We start from the raw sequence: 17,287 nt of genomic DNA, 5'->3' as shown, positions 1-17,287 counted from the left end.
CATCAAATTAAAGGCAACTGAACCCACTGATTCAGTGGGAATAGACGATGGCCTACATTTACTAATATTGTCTTAAAGTAAGCTAGTGTGAACCAGAGTAATCACAGTGGATGATAAATCTGACAAACCTATAGTCTTTCTAGTATACATTTACTACACCTATCTGTTGGTTTCATTCACTTCAACACAATAGCCAAAAGTTTGGTGCATGGAGTCATACTTAGGTCAGGCACACATGATCACACATGATCACTCCTCTGACAGGTTCGCACAGCATTATAATGATTTAGTCAGCAGCTATCTGATGTGTATGGTTAGCTAAAAAAAAGTGGTTTAATACTGAGTATTGTAATACAGATTTAAAGATTTCTGGTCAAAATTTGCAATAATTAAAGGGGTTTTCTGGGATTTTAATATTGATGACCTATCATTAGGATAGGTCATAAATATCAGATTGGTGTGGGCCCCACACCCGGGACCCCCGCTGATCAGCTGTTTGTGCGAGCGCAGACTTGCTTTCATTGTTTTCCTACTCGCCATTGACAATCGACATTGTAGCAGTGAGCAGGTGTAATTACAAGAAGCCATCCCATTCACTTCTATGGGACAGCTCCTTCCTATTCAAATGTATAGGAAGGAGCCATCCCATTGATGTGAATGGGACTGCTTGTAATTACACCTGCTCACTGCTACAATGTCGATGGCGAGCAGGTAAACAATGAAGGGAAGGCTATGATGGCATAGAGCGCGGCCTTCTCTTCAACCAGCTGATCGACAGGGGTGCCAGGCGTCGGACCCCCAACAATCTGATATTGTTGATCAATCCTGAGAATAGGTCATCAATCTTAAAATCCTGGAAAATCCCTTTAAAAGGAAATCTAGAAATATTTTTATTTTTGGAGTATATACAGTTTTGTAACAACAAAAAAATAAAAAATAGGCCAGGGTGTCGAGTTTTGGTGTAGAGTTTCCTCTTATGTACAGATTTGCATTTGATTTCCCAGCAGCAAATGTCATGTAGATTTAATGACTACACATGTAACAGTGATATGAATAAAATGCAACCTTGTATACAGCATATATTATGGTACAAATAAAATATCGTGAAATTCATAGAAACTGGTGAAAAATTCTTAAATCTGTCTCTGGCGAGCAAGCTAATGCCTGCTCATTACAGCTTCCAAAAATAAACAATGGAGGTACTTGTATCTGCAGGCTGTAGATAATCTGAAAATCAAATACATCAGCTCAGTACAAATCCACGAAGAGATTGTCCTGTCAGCCAAGGCGAGAATAAAGGAGGTGATTGAAAACAACATGCATGGTCCAAGCAGGTTAGTACCTTTTTAAGCTTTTCCTTACTGTGAAGCAGAGGTTAGAAAATGAAATGTTTCTAAGCAACATGTACTCAGACCTGGTGGCTTAGGAAATCCAAATCTACCTATTATTTAAGCTACTGAATGCTGACTTTTATATCGGTGTAGAGAATATAAATATTTTCTTTACAGCAAACATTTCAGCTGTGCATAGTCTACCTACATAACACATATTGATATGTGTGCTCTTACAATAACTAATAATAAAATTACATTATTTTATATATACTATATCAAGGTCTATACTGAAATATAGTGGTCTATCTAATTTCATGTTTATCTGGTATGGTGAGATACAGTTTTGGAACTATATAAATAGTAGACATTTAGAAATCCTATTTTTAGCCAAGCTATTTCTTCCATTAGTAGAATACAGTATATTCTCTATGCAAGCTTCCTGTAGAATTCTCCACTGAGTAGCAGGTGTATGATTGCAAAGTGCCTTTACAAGTGGCTCAGCAGGGCTTCCCAGCCATACATCCACAAGAGACAGCTCATCTGTTTAATCCTTATGTTTTAGTCAACCTTCCTTATTATGCAGACGGGGTTCCTGATGCTCAGCTGGATTTTGACTCTCAGAATGAATTGATGGGACGCTTTGATCTTGGCCGTGCATTGCATCTGTTTCATCTTTCATCTTAATGCATGATCTTGCCAACCCCAACTATTGCTCATTTTCAGCAAAATCTATCAATATTGCTTTGTTCTCCTGTCTGACAGTCAATGACTGGACTGTAAACGTATGTGGATAATAGAATAGAAATACAATATTGAACCCCACTGAACATTTGACTATGTGTTAAGTGATGTATGTGTTAAGTGATGTAAACTTATGACATATGTGTACACATCAATATTACTGAACTAAGAACAATTGCATTCTTCTCTCAAAGTCCAACACAATGAATTATGCCTTAAAGATTGAATTCTTGATCCAGGACTTCAAGCCTTCAAGGGCTTTTACATTGACCAGCTTTATCGTTGGCAAACCATTGACAAGATTAATGAATCAGATTGTCACAATCACGGTTTTATGTTTTTTTCTGTCCTCAGGCAATAGATAATTGAAAAATGACATTTTATCACAAAATCTCTATGTCATTTTGATTTTTTCTGATATAAAAGCATCTATTTTAGTTGCAACATTATTAAAAACTGTTCAGTTTTTTAATAGAGGAAGATGAAGAATTATAGAGTTAATGTTTTTTGGCACTTAAGGGTCAATAACTGAATGATAAGATGTAGTTTGCAAAATGTAAGACACTTTGTAAGACAAACAAGGTTTATATATATGTTCCTTGGCTACATTTTGAGTATTGCGCTATTACCCCATTATTCATTTTACTATTTTTGCTACTAGTAAGTTGACCAATGATATAAAAAAAAAGAGCAGTCGTCTCAAAATATTACCTTTTTAGAAGACCACCATTTTTACAAGATAACCACTTCTCTAGGAAACCAATTTGTTGGGTCATCGCAAACCCACTTTTAAACTTAACCCTGGCTATATTGAAAACTATAATAAAAAATGATTTTGGGGATATATTCATATGTGGAGTTTTTGAAGCATTTCCACTGCATTTGTTTTAAAAAAAAAAACTATGGTGGAAAATCCTCTTTGAACATACCTATGCAATGGTAGATTTAAACATATAAGAAATTTCTGTTGAATATTCTAAATTTCTTGTATTATAGATCTATTTATGTCAACCAATATTAATATTTGCAAAGTGTTTAGATTACAAAAGAAGTTATATGTGTGTCTTTTCTTACCTTTTCTCTCAGATCATCATATCTTAAAGGGGTTGTCTGGGTTCAGAGCTGAACCTGGACATATCCCCATTTTCACCCAGGAGCATAGGAGTAGTTCATGCCCAAGGCAAGGGAGCGCATCGGGGTCTGCCTGGGTGAAATCATGGGTATGTCCGGGTTCAGCTCTGATCCCGGACAACCCCTTGTTTTGTGTCATGAGATGACATTTAAAAAATATTATCATGTGACTGTGATACCCTATGTGAAGATGCCTATTCAATATGTGTTTATGTATGTCTACCCAGTGCTTGTGTGGTGAGCTGTAGTCTAAGATTTATTGCATGTTGCAATGGTGGCCCCCAACTGGACAACAGTCCCATCCTCACTAAGTGCATAGGAGAAAAACTAACCTAACAGAATCCAGAAAAAAAAATAGACAAGTCAGCCAAGTCAAGGTCAAATACAGCTGGACACATTAGAGACAAAATCAGAGACAAGGGTCGTAAGCCTAATACCAAGCCACTTGTCAAATACTAGGGGGCCACATCAAAGTCCAAAAATGTGAGGCAAGAAAACAAAGCTAAAAGCTAAAAATCAGGGTGTCAGAAGTCCAGAACATCAATAAGAGGCTAGTGTGCTTCAGAAGACCAAATCACACCTAGCCCCTAAGTGATGTTGTTGCACATCAGATGCCCTGCAAACTGGCCTAGTAGTCCTGGTAATCAGACACCGGCAGTGCTTAAGATCAAAAACCGCAACCAGGGAAGGAGTGCAGACAGGTAAGTATGTAAGTAATTTAGAATTTATCATTGCATGCTTCTTTAATGCCCTACAGTATTCTACATTCATGTCTCTGTGCTGGTTGTCATATGTGTAGGCTGGCCAATAACAGATCATTGCATTGATGTGTCAACACTAATGACATCACTACCTGGCTAGCTAACTCCTGTCATTTCAGCCTTTTAAACTACACATCATCCAAAAGACATGTAAACAGAAATGTCGGGGATGCACAAATTGTATCTACAAAGGAATGGTTAATAATTCCAAAGCCTGATATATTGAGAACTGAATTATATCAAAATTTTTGGTAGAGTAAAATGTTTTTAGTCCTTGAAACCCCCATAGTCTCCATGGGCAATTAGTAACATCAGATTTTTGTGAAGAAAAATGACCAGCCATTTCCTAAATATCACTCTATGTCAATAACAGTTCATGTAGCAGGACACTTTATAGCTTTATGGCTTGAGGAGTAAAGAAACCAATGTGTGGTTGGAGATAAAATCTCTTTTCTTCTAGCTACAAATGGTGACCTGACCCTGTATCTTCTGGGAGGAGGGACAATAAAACTGTCACAACATTTATTGTGTTGACCATTAAGCATTTATCTATGGTGTTTTATCATGCCACCATATCGTAAGCCTTCTTTATATTGAAGTAAATAAATATATCAGACGTTAGCCATGCTCCTCATTAAAAACTGGTTCCCAAATGAAACAAATATTCAAAATTGTTGCACTATATTATAAAGTTCCAATGCAATACCACTCTTACTATGCCATACCCCTGCCATCTAGGGCACCCAGTAAGAACTGAAGAATTACAATTCTAATAGGAATGAGCCTGGAATCTTCCTCCAAAAGAGTTTAATGAAAGAACAAGTGGGACATATTTAACAAAAACAAGAAATTATTGCAACAATACATAATAACAAGACAATTAAACAGGTGATTGAAGTTATAATAACTAAGCTTATTCATTGAATTAAAAGATGCATTTTTGACATTTAATGGCAAAATAACTGGCTAAGTCATGATGATTGCATCTTTTTGATATATTTATAACTTGACAGTCCCTTATGTGTTTTTATGTTTGTTTGATCATACAATATGATTTGATCATAAAATAATTTAACAATACCACAACAATGCCATCACAAAGCAGCATAATACTTACCATGAGATAACTGATTAGTATATAATACTTTATTAATCATTTACAGTAACAGGCATACACATGCATGATTGTTATTGCCATAATTGCCATGTTAGAGTTGGTGCATGTTTGTATGTATAATGAAAAATAACTATGGGAACGCCATGATAATACTTGGAATGTGCCCTGCACCATCTGAAGATAAAAAAGCTAATGATTATCCTGGTCTACACTCCTTGCCTTTTCCTTGGTTTCCAGTGATTTACATTTATGTTTCCACCTCACCCTTCATTATCCACATTGATCACTAACTGAACCTCACCTCCGTGTGAAGACAGGCCCCATTAGGTTCTGTTCACATTATGGCTTTTCTTCCTAACATAAGCTATAATCGTGTTATGGTGTACTAGCTCAGTCTTATGACAGATTTGAGTTGAGCTTGATGGACCTCATTTTTTTTTTGGGGTTCCATCAATGCTCCAGAGTTAGTATTTGAAATGTGCCCCTGAAGAAAAGAGTTCTCATAGCCCTTTATAAGCAACCTTTGAGTTAAGGGGTGCTTAATATATATATATATATATCCATAGAAAAAGTCAGGCAGCACTCCTTTTGATGTACAGCTGTAGCTGTGAGGTGCCCGCGGTGGTCCCTCGATTCAGGACTTAAGCAGCAAAGAAAATCTGCAGCACTCCTTGAAGTATAAAAGAATGTGTAGTTTTATTCACACATGTCAAAAATAAGACAACGTTTCGGTTCTCTCACAGAACCTTTCAGAGAACCTTTCTCTAAGACAGTTTTGTTGCATGAGGCCCAAAGAAGTTTTAATAAACCAAAGACTTGTAATACTTGTAGCATACTGCATGTGTGACCTTCTGAGCTGATAGAAGCTGTGGAAGTCTCAGCAGGGGAAGCACATAGATCCATTATATATTTTTTTTAATAACATTTTTGAACAAAAGCGAACCCACATTTCTATTATTAAGCACATTTTGTTTTGATATAATACATGTTCATGCTTGGCTATGTAGATATATAGGCCAAAGTATTGTATGCTTGACATAAAAAATGATGCCATATAAAAAAAGCACTGACATTCATTGTGTGACTGTGCTATTATTGAATTAAAAAAATGTCCTACATTTGTATGTGGTTTCATTAAGAATGACTATGTTACCCATTTCTATTCAGTGCCCTATTTATTATTTAGCAAATTAGTTTTACTTGTGTCCTTTAGATACACTCTGATGTACAAGCCTTTTTTACATCTGCTCTCACCACTCGCTGAAAGGCACCTGAAAACATTAGTACAAAAAGCTGTCGAACTTAAGGTCTATGCCAGAGAACTGGACAATATGATAAAACTGTCATCAGATGTTGCGTTGTTGCCAGTACACGTGTCCATGAAGATGTTGATGGATTGTTCTGAAATGAATCAGGTAATCTTTGTGGGCAACTGATACAAATTTTTATTTTTATTGTTTAAACATTTATAAAGATTATGGACATAGCATTACTTTGTGCCATTTCATAAATGTGGCTCAACCTCCCAAAGCAAAGCCAGGACAGCAAAACCACACCAAGTTATAAGTTCCCCCTATTCCCCCTAGACTATAAGATCTGCTCTTAGGCATGTTTTTGGAGTTTACACTGTAGTCTATGCCATATCCACACAAAAAATGTATGCCTCTTGAGAAATAGGGAGTATGCTACTACGCAATGCCATGGGTAAAGAATACTGGGTTACATAAAAGACTGCTGCAATTATTTGAGTAAATCTACTGAAATATGTTGCTTCATATGTTTCAAACATAGTTGAATATGTAAAGCTGACAGGATCTGATTCTTTAACAGTTTAATAGAAAAGTTCTATTTACATTAGTTATTGAAAATGGGCTTGGTTGTTCAGATTTTCAAAATTTCCACAGCTGTCCATACTGTACTGTGGTCTCTCCTAACAGTAAGACATCAGTGTTCCATGGCCAGAGTTTCCCCAGAAGACAGTGGGGGAGATTTATCAAACTGGTGTAAAGGAAAACTGGCCCATAGCAACTAATCAGATTCCACCTTTCATTTTCCAAAGAAGCTTGAAAAAAAGGAAAAGTGGAATCTGATTGGTTGCTATAGGCAACTAAGCTAGTTTTCCTTTAAACCAATTTGATAAATCTACCCCAGAACCTTTAAGATTTGTCACTATTACAATGAAGATGGCAAAATGTTTTTGTGCTGCTTTATGATTCTTAATATGGAGTATGCAAATCAGTCAACAAAATATAACCAGAGAGCTAGTAAGCAAATGTTTTATTTTTTCCACCCTATTATTATTTGACTGGTAAGAGTAGATGTTCCCACAAGGTGTGGAGAAATATTTTAACTGATTCCCCAGTAGTGAAAATGTTAAGATGACCAGTATCCACATTAAAGGGGTTGACCCAAAAATATTATTTTCCTGTACCTACAAAAGCTTATTGCTTGGACTTCCACTGGTCACATGAAATTAAGATTTCATTGGATCGTTAGACAGTCAATGAATCCTCCAACCATGGAGTGAGGTGGAAAGGGGGCTTAGGGTTCCTATTTGAGTTATCATAGAGGTCCCAGCAGCAGAGCACCCCAGCAACAAGACATTTATTACCTATCATGAATATAATTGAGTGTAATGCCCTGCTTGGGATAGGTAAGCTTCCCCATTTCCTCCTCACTGCATGGCTAAGATGAGTTTAAAAGAAGTGGTGGACATGCAATGTCTATGCGGCTGAAGGAAACACCCGTTCTGGTGATCATAGGGGTCTACTGTAGGTGATAAATGTCAGAAATAAGGAAAAATCAATTTAAATTAAGGAGTGAGTTTTGGTGGTTTTTAGCTCTGAAGTGCATGTGTCTTGCTTAAATTACTGATGCAAAGATGATTGAAATCGTCAAACTATGTGCACCAAAGAGCTAACATGTTTTGGAAGGGTTCTCGCAGAGTGGACAACTCGTTTGGAATGAACATGTCCCTCAATAATGAACTAATCTCAGGGTGTCAACCTGCAAATTGTTATCAATGGGGCAATAGCCATGGCTTTTCTCAGTTTAATACAGGGTGCTTCAAGTGTAAACCAAACTTTTATATCCATATATCCTTCTAGGGTGTATGGATAAGTTTTGTTGAAAACAGTTGGCCCCTTAAATGTCTGAAATTATTTTGCTGACTAGCAAATCAATGGTAAGGAGTTTATACCCCTACAGTCTATCCTTTACATATAAAGGTAGACTTACAAATTGCTTCTAGTAGAAAGACAAACTATAAATTACAATAGATAGTAAAAAAAAAAAAATTTAAAATGAATATATTTCAGTTGCACAAATACCCTTGAAGTTAGTAATAGTACACGTATAATAATAGAATATGTGCATCACTTTTAAAAGTGCTTTAGTAAATGCAAGGTATCTGGAGGCAGCTTTGATGTGTAATGCCATCTACTAATACAGAGCACACTCATGACGGCTACAAAGTAATAATTGATGGTAATCTGTGCTCCAGCAGGAGATGGAGCCTGAGATGCCCCTATGGCACTAAACAATAGAAAAGTAGATCAAGGTAAAGGCTTTCCTAGATAATGAGTCACTGGTCTCTGAGATCCCTTTTATCACCTACGTTTATGGGTTTTATGTCGCAGAAACCATTCAGCTTTTCAATGGCATTTTATTTACCATTTTCAATTTCAGAATTCCTATTAAAATGTCACTTGTACCTGTAAGCTGGAAACTGAATCACTAGTTACCCATGAGTTTTGCCTTATGCTGGCATGCCAGGTAGAACATAGAGTGAAAGGTATATTGCAATTAGTGTATATGGGAGTCTAGATGGCAGACAGGGCTCCAGTGCTCAGTTATTATTAAACATAACCCAAAATAATATAATGACTGCCTAGTCTATTCCTGCCATTGTAAACACTTGAATTTACTGTTATAATGACATTGTTAAATCATTTTAACGTGTAAAAAAGCTGTTTTAAAAGAATGTCACTTCCCATACACCTAGAGAAGACTTCGACACCCACTAATGGCTTCTCTGGGCCTAATTAAAACTAATGTACTGGAAAAAGATGCCTTAAGTGCCAGTGAGATTAAATTGCTGATTTTTTTTGTCCCTGGAATGTCAAGGTTATTTTTAAACACAGCTCTCCTGTATATATAATGTATAGATGCATTTGTGTAACCTCTTATTTATATTATGGGGGGATGCAGACTCCGCAGGTTTACATATGTGCAAAGGAGGAAACCTAAGGCCTTGGTAATTGCTTGTGATATAGGGATGTGCTCTTGGTCCCAAATCAATCTTGTCACTCCTCAGAAAGCAATGAAAGATAATAAGTACTATTCACCTGATTGCCTCCTTGCTCCGAGACAGCTGGCGACGCTTGTCGTCCTGATAGCCAAGAGTCTCAGATCTAACACAGGGATAAAGAAGAGCTGGGAGCTGGATGAATCTGAATTTGACAGTAGATGGCTGTGTAGAGGGTCAGGGGGATAGAATCTGTGACACGTATGAGAAAAGAACAAAATGTATCGATGATTCGATATCATTTTGACATTTTTTTCCTGTAGTGGATGATTGATCGCACCCGCCAGCTGACTAATATCATAATTAACAAAGTTACTTCAACATCTGAGAAGTTTAACCGAAACATTTGCCAGCAGTATGATAGCATTGTCACAAAAATGTGTCAACGGCTGCCCTTGTTGAGCTTCAAGATTACATTCACACACTAAGGACTGTAGAGCGTCTGAAGATTGAGGTAGGTTCTTCACCCCTTCATTTTCCACCATCTGAGATGACATTTCCTCTTCTGTCCACTATATAGACATGTATTTTTGAGAATGGTTAAAAAAAGCTTTTGGAGACGTTTCTTGGAAGTATTCTACTGCACATTTTCTAGGTGAAGCTTTACATTGTGATAACAGTCTATGTCCTACCAGTTATAGGCTTTGACATAAAACATTAATTGACCTTGTATAAAGCCCCTCAAATGCCTTCTACCATTTACTTTTGGCAGTAAACATAATTTGTGCCACTCTACGTTGTCAGTTTGGTTATTTTGCTCTGTGCTCAGCCAGGCATCTATCCTGCAGATGATGTTGTGAAAATGCCACAATGACACATGGTTAATGAGCGTCACTGGTGACAGTGACTGAGAGATGCCTCGTAGCATACATTAACAGCAATACTACTTGTAGGAACTTGAAGGATAAACGCTCACATTATTTATATATTGTCACATTTCCAGCTTACCAGTTGATAAGTCAATTTAGATTATAAATAGGGTTCTTTATGGAGGTGATCCCGGTGTTTTGGAGGTTATCAAGCCCATTATGGCAAGGTATAAGGTGGACATTTATCTTGTGCATTTTCTAATTTCTTATCTGGTGCAGTGGCAGCACTTTGTTGCGCGGAGACTAAAGCTGGTGTATTTTCCCATATTATTTTATAGTTGTTTTATTACTAGTCCCTCTTCACATGATATTTCATCTATTCTAAAGATCATAATCTTAACCAGGTGGTAGAATTAAGGTGGGAAATGTTGATGTGTGTAATACTTTATGCTTTTTTTTTCTAATGACGCTTTTACTGTTTGTTGAGCATTTAGCATGTTGGCAGACATGTAATGAGACGCCTCACCTCTGTCCTCTTTGCTGGTGGATTTGATGCAAATGCTGGTCCATTTCTTTCAATTCTTAGGATAAACTGTCAGTAGCTGCAGAGAACCTGCTTTTCCTAATGGACTATGCATCCTTATCAAAGAAGGACATTATTCTAAACGGAAACACGTTTTCTTGGCCTCAGAGAATCATTCCCATCATTAGTGGCAGGTAATGGATACCAGACAAATGGATTTTTTTTCATATACTTACTGTCACCTAGAATGTAATAAGAGTGTCCTAGGCTGAATATAAATAAGAAGTGGATTGATGATGTCACCATGGCTTACACAGAAGATTAGTCTATGGGAAAATGTGACTGTTGTTTTAACCTAAATCCAGTAATGTTTAATATAATTGGGATTTAGCCTATTGTTATATGTTAGCTGGGTAATGAAAAGAGAAAGAGGATTAGAGGCCAGTTAAGCCAGTGTCACAGCTGATGTACAGTATATTTTAAACAGGATTTTCTTCTTGGAATTATTGAGATGACCTCTTAAATTCAGCAGAATATATAATTTTAATGAAATGTTAATGGCGGATAGAGATGGGACATTAGCAATGCATAGGGAAGGGACTGCCTATGTCTTTCTTTTTTGCATGTGAAATGGGTAATAATACATGTCCTGCAGGTGATGGAAGCTCTTGCAGTTTTAGTGAAGATTAAATTTAATTGACCTTTATTAGGGTGATTAACCTCTCTGAAATTAAAAGCCGCTTCTAAATTATTCTGTCCAATTTAAACATGAGCACAGTAAAAGTAGCATACCAGTAGAGTGCATAAAAAGAAGCTTCCATTTCTCCTCCACCCCCCCCCCCCCTTCCTTTTCTTATGTGCTTTGCAATCACTTTGTCAGTGTGACACGATTGCAGAGGGAGCATGATGGGGCTCTGGCAAGGCTTGCTCAGTGGCAGAAGGATTTCACAAAGCGCTTGGCTGATGTGGTCATTGAGGTGAAAGACTTTCAGAAGAAAGAGAGGATGAGCGAGGCCAGCACTTATGTACAGAAACTCAGCACCATCAACAGGAGAATACACGAGTTTATGGAGGAGGTAGGTTCTGCCTTTTACCTGCTATGACATAGAGTATAGCTGCATTTTCTGTCTGTGCTAGAAACCATACACTGTGTGCGTGACTGCTTGCTTTTTTAAGTATAGATAATAGGACATTTTGCATGTTGAATGCACTAAATTGTATAATACAGATTAATATGTCATTGTAAAATGATATCCGCTGCCTTATTTCTTATTTAAAGCTGATTTATGCTGCTGCCTTGTGCCTTGTCTAAAGCTAATTTCTACTGCTTATAATGCTGGTAGAATGCCAAGTACTGACTGATTTTAGGTGCAGTGTCCTTATCTCTATTTGTCTCATCATTGTGCAGTGCTATCGGAGCAATATTAGTCATCATGCTATACACTATATGTCATTATCCAAGGGATCTCTCTCGGGCTTGTAACCATTCTAAAACACGTTGAATGAAAGACAATGCTGCATTTAGACTTGAAATACTGTATGACATGCAGACTAACTAGAGATACGGTGTTGTGATAGACAAAATGTAGAGTTCCCATGACTCACTTGCTATAACTTAGTCTCTCCCCATTATTTGGCTGTCTACCTACTACCTATGCATGCTCATACAGCATATACTTTGTAGAGAAGCTCTGTAGCACCTTATAGATAACCTGAATTTGCCTCTACCCACAATAAAGTGCTACAAATACAATATTTTGCATCCAAGCCAGACATGTGACCTATATTTATTGGTCATATTTTATTGTATGAACCATGCATGCATTTCTACCGTTTGGTCCAAGGACATGTTAAGAGGCGTTTGTTAGGCAGTGCCAAGTCCCTGTAAGTTTTTTCTATTACTGTAACGCTGACACATGGCAGATTGTTATTACACACATGCTCGTTTTCTCCAATAACTAAACTTAACCAGGTCACATAGTCCTCAATTTCTCCTTTTCTTATGGTCTAGCTGATATGTCAAATATCCAAAAGCTTGTGAGCTGAGAGAAGGCTTTGTCCAATGTGTTTATTGCCTGCTTTGTCTATTTTCCTATAAGCATGGCACAGTTGCAGTTGACTAGGAGTATATGCTAATGAATGAATGTGTAATGATCGCCTGATAAAGTGCACGTGTGCATTTGTTATAAATATAGAGTTGGAGTGAATATCTCCTCTTCACTCTTCCATAGCAACCATATTTTTGTGAGAGATTTCCAGCCCTTTTGGAAGATTTGCCATCTTAAGTCTTACTATTCAGTCCCTATTAGGTAATAGCTTGAATAACAACTCCATAATATAGCTGGAATAGTAAGCAAATATAGAAAAATGTATTATGTTACCATAAGCAACCTACCCCATGCTCTATCTTAGCTACTGAAATGGCAGTCTATAGTTTGCTGATGGAAACTCAGTAGCAACTAATTTTGGGATTGTTCTTGCATAGAACCAGATTTACCAGTAAAGGAATCAATCAGTGCATTAGATAACTGGTGTTTAAGCAGATTCCTTCTGTATCCTTCAAAAAGGCTGCAATGGGGGAAGTTCCATTTAAAAGTACCATAGCATTCAACATCTGGTTCCCACAGACCAATCACATCACTGCCATTCTGTTCCATAACCATAGATATCACTTTAGGAGATGACACATATTTTACCATACCACCCACCCTGTGAAAATGATAAGATTTCCGGTTTCTTTCTTTCAGAGGGCTCGTATTAACAAGGAGGAGGAGCTTCTTGGAAATGAGCAAATAGGCACTTATAATCAAATAGCAGATATCTGTAAATTAAAGGAGCCCTATGAGAAACTGTGGACCACAGCCTTGCACTTCAGCACTTGCTACGACAAATGGATGAATGGTCCACTGCTACAGGTCAATGCAGAAGAGGTGGAAGAGGAGGTGAGTGATAATTCCTACTACTCTTTCCAGTTACAGAAATGCAATTGGCTGATTTGGCTATTAACCCTTATGTTCATGCAGGGCCAAAATTATAGATTAGATTTTATGATACAGTTAACCTTGTACTATTGTTGAAAGAAGCTCCTCTTGGAATAGTCATCTGAAAGGGAGCTGTCCATTCCCAAAAAATACTTGTTTAATGTTTTGCTGTGAAATCAATATAAATTTAAATTGTATTGGTCTAATATGACATGAATTACCCTGCACATGGCAATATGATAAATGAGTCCTACAGAACTCTGAAAAAAATCAATAACTGCTTTTCTGAAAAAAAAATATGTTTATCTTCAGGTGCAGAATTTATGGAAGGCTAGTTACAAGTTGACAAAAGCATTTTATCATCCGGACTTACATGGACCTCTTAAAGTAGCTACCACCATAATGACCAAGCTTGAGAAGTTTAAGATCAACATGCCTCTTGTAACGGCTTTGTGTACTCCGGGGATCAAAGCAAGACACTGGAATCTCATGAGTGAAAAGGTGATAGAACAACTTGTCAGTTTATTACTGTGGCAGTTTAAATTTTTTATTTCCATTGTAAATAACCAAGTACAATCCATTATCATAATTCTTATGAAGTAATCACCTTGATATAATAATAATATTTTAAGTTATGATATATCTTTCATGGTCTAGCATTCATCACTGGATTTGCTGTGAATTTAGGTCTAGGAATGTGTACTTGGCATTGGCGTACTGCAGTAAATTGAAATTAAGTGATCTTCTATGGCTAGCTGTTACAAGGTATGGGCAATGCTCATATGCAGATTAGTCCTGATAATACTGTTCAAGCTACATAAATGTAAATCATTTCTAATTACGAGTGAAAACATTTATGGCAAAAACAGGCAAGTTCCCAGTAATATAGGGTAATTAAATACTCAGCCTCAATTTGTCAATTTCGTTCCCATGCATTACTCATACATGCATTTCTTCTTTATTCCTCTCTCGATGTCTGGTTGAAGAAAATAGGCATTCTTTTATGAATAGTACCAAAGATTCCATCTTCGCCCCCAAATTACAGACTTTTTGCATAAATGGGCCTAATTACCTGAATTCAGTTTTGATTAGCAATGTTAATTGATGCAGCTGTGGATGCTATCTGTTTACCTAAATTACCATGTGCATACAGCAATATGTCTGAACGTGAATATGCTAAACTGAAAATACTAATTAGTGATGGCAGATTGTTATTCATGTCCTATCTTTAAGCTTTTTAATGAAAGCTCAGATGTGTCAGTGTTTTCTGATATTCTGAAAGAAATTTCTATATTACATATGATTTCTAAATTTAATTCCACTGAACAGATGGGCAGATCAAATAAGGCACTTTAATAGAGTGTATGGTGTCACATATACATGTGCACCACACACACAAACACACACACATACACAAACCCCTACATATTTAAATAAAAATCTGACTATCGTATTTCTCCTTCTTGATATTGCACAATTATCTATTACAGATATAGACATCCTCTTCTTTTATTATCCTTCTATAATCATTTAGCCATCCAATACTATGAATTCAGCACTATTGAAAAGAAAACGAGAAAGAGTATTCAGCAGTAGTCATTGCTTCCTTCCTTCCATAATTCCTTCCTTAAATCTTTTCTTTCTTCCTCCTTCCCCTCACCCCCCCCCCCATCCAGATTATTTGGAAGTTCCAGCAGAGAATAGAGAGCAAACCACAGAAGTGCAGCCACTCCTCCATTCACCATTATGGGACTGCAGAAAATAGCCAAGCCAGTGTGGTCAATAGAGAATGGCCATGCATGTGTAGCTTGTTCTCCCTTCACTTCAGGTCCCTGTTCTAGAGGAATAAGTAAGTCCCAGGTGTGGGAGCTGCCCCTTTCAGACATTTATGGCATATCCTACAAATGCCCCAGATAAGATTACTCCTGGAAAGCCCCCTCATGGGGATCAATTTTCAAGTTTACTACATTTACCTTTCTCCCCTTTATGGAATCTTTTCTAATGATTTCCAAATTTAATTCTGATATAATATGGAAGCCAATTGAGGGGGATTTATCATAGCACCCAGCTTTCATTTTTCAGACTTCCTTTGGAAAATCAAAGGTGAAATATGATTGCTTGCTATAGGCAACTAGGCTGGTTTTTCTTTAAACAAGGTTTGATAAACCCCTGTCCTGCACTCCCCCGCAAATATTCTAAAGAAATTTCTCTTTAGCCCAGATATTGTTAGATTTCTTATTGAAAAAAATATTGTTGTCACACAAATTTTGATTTGAACGACAGTTAACACTCCACTGCAAACACAGTACTTACTATTTGCTCAGTTTATTCATAACTAAGGAGTCAAATATCTAAAACTGGTCATGAACATTGCAATTGTACTTACAATGTGGATTATGGCAAATTGCAATATGGTTGGAGGGTTTATTGCTTCCAACCATCTGAGGTAGCCATCTGTAAAGAAGTTGAGTTCCCTGCACTTTTGTTCAATTTGCAAAACAAGAAGAAAAGAAAATGTTAGAGAGATTACTTGGCCACCTATACTCTAGCTTCCCATTTTTGATGTTGCTAGCACCTTTACAAAAATACATATGCACTTTCCTGCTCAAGTTTTTATTCTAAACTAAGCAATAGAGCAATTTTCAACTTCTACAGATACCCTATATAAAAAGGTAACCTTTTTCAGACGATAGTGTTCCCACACAACATTTTCAATTTACTGCTGGCAAAACTTCTATATCATATTGCTATGTGTTAACATATGATGTTTCAGCATGATTTAGTAGTAGGTGTTAAATGTTATTCCATTTTTACAAATAAGTGTTACATATTTAGCAAATTGTCCACCCATACATAGGTAATTGAGTAAATGTCACTTTATGACTTTTATTACTTCAGTTTCATCCAGCCAACCAGTGCCCTTCTCTGTATTGATGAAAGGGAAGAAATCTGAAACAGTTCTGTCTATAGATAGTTGTCTTTGGATTGTCTGATTTGAGTTCATTTGCATACTTTGTCCATGAAGCATTGACTAGCAATTATGTCTCCATACAACCCTAAGCCTCTTCAGTACCTCCAGGGTCACTTTAAGATAGAACAGTTGCTATCTCCGAGAGAGATGGCCAACCATGTATTATATACTGTATGTGGACTAGTTGTTCAATGGCAGCTCATTGTTATTGGCCTAGCTCAAAGATTGTAGCCTTGAGAAGGAGTCCATTGTCTATGATATCCATATACCTTGGTATAAAAGATATAGAAAGATAAAATAACACCTTTAAAAGGCATCTGTCACCAGTTTTATGGGCACTCATTCAGCATAAACTCAAGCTGTTTAGAAAAGGATTTTACCAAAATGACTGGGTTAATTAAACAAAGTGACCCAGCATTTTGCTAAGGAGACCTGTCACTAGTTTATGTTGCCCTTGGTTAGGAAACAAAAAAAACTACTGACAGATTCCTTTTAAGGAGTTGAACACAAGGATGCTAGTGGCATCAACATTTCTCACAGATTATGATTAAAGGAAATACAGTACTTTGTCTCTTTAGGTCACTGGGTGACTGAGATATGTGAGGCCAAGTAT

General features: G+C 36.9%; 1 pseudogene; it reads left to right on the top strand.

The window, feature by feature from the left end:
• LOC122925882 overlaps positions 1-17,287 on the top strand; it is a 2,558,103-nt pseudogene that overhangs the window by 358,450 nt on the left and 2,182,366 nt on the right.

Source organism: Bufo gargarizans, chromosome 2, assembly GCF_014858855.1.
Source record: "Bufo gargarizans isolate SCDJY-AF-19 chromosome 2, ASM1485885v1, whole genome shotgun sequence".
Lineage (NCBI taxonomy): Eukaryota > Metazoa > Chordata > Amphibia > Anura > Bufonidae > Bufo > Bufo gargarizans.
Note: the sequence above shows the minus strand (reverse complement) of the source record. Positions and strands in the feature narration are given on the sequence as shown.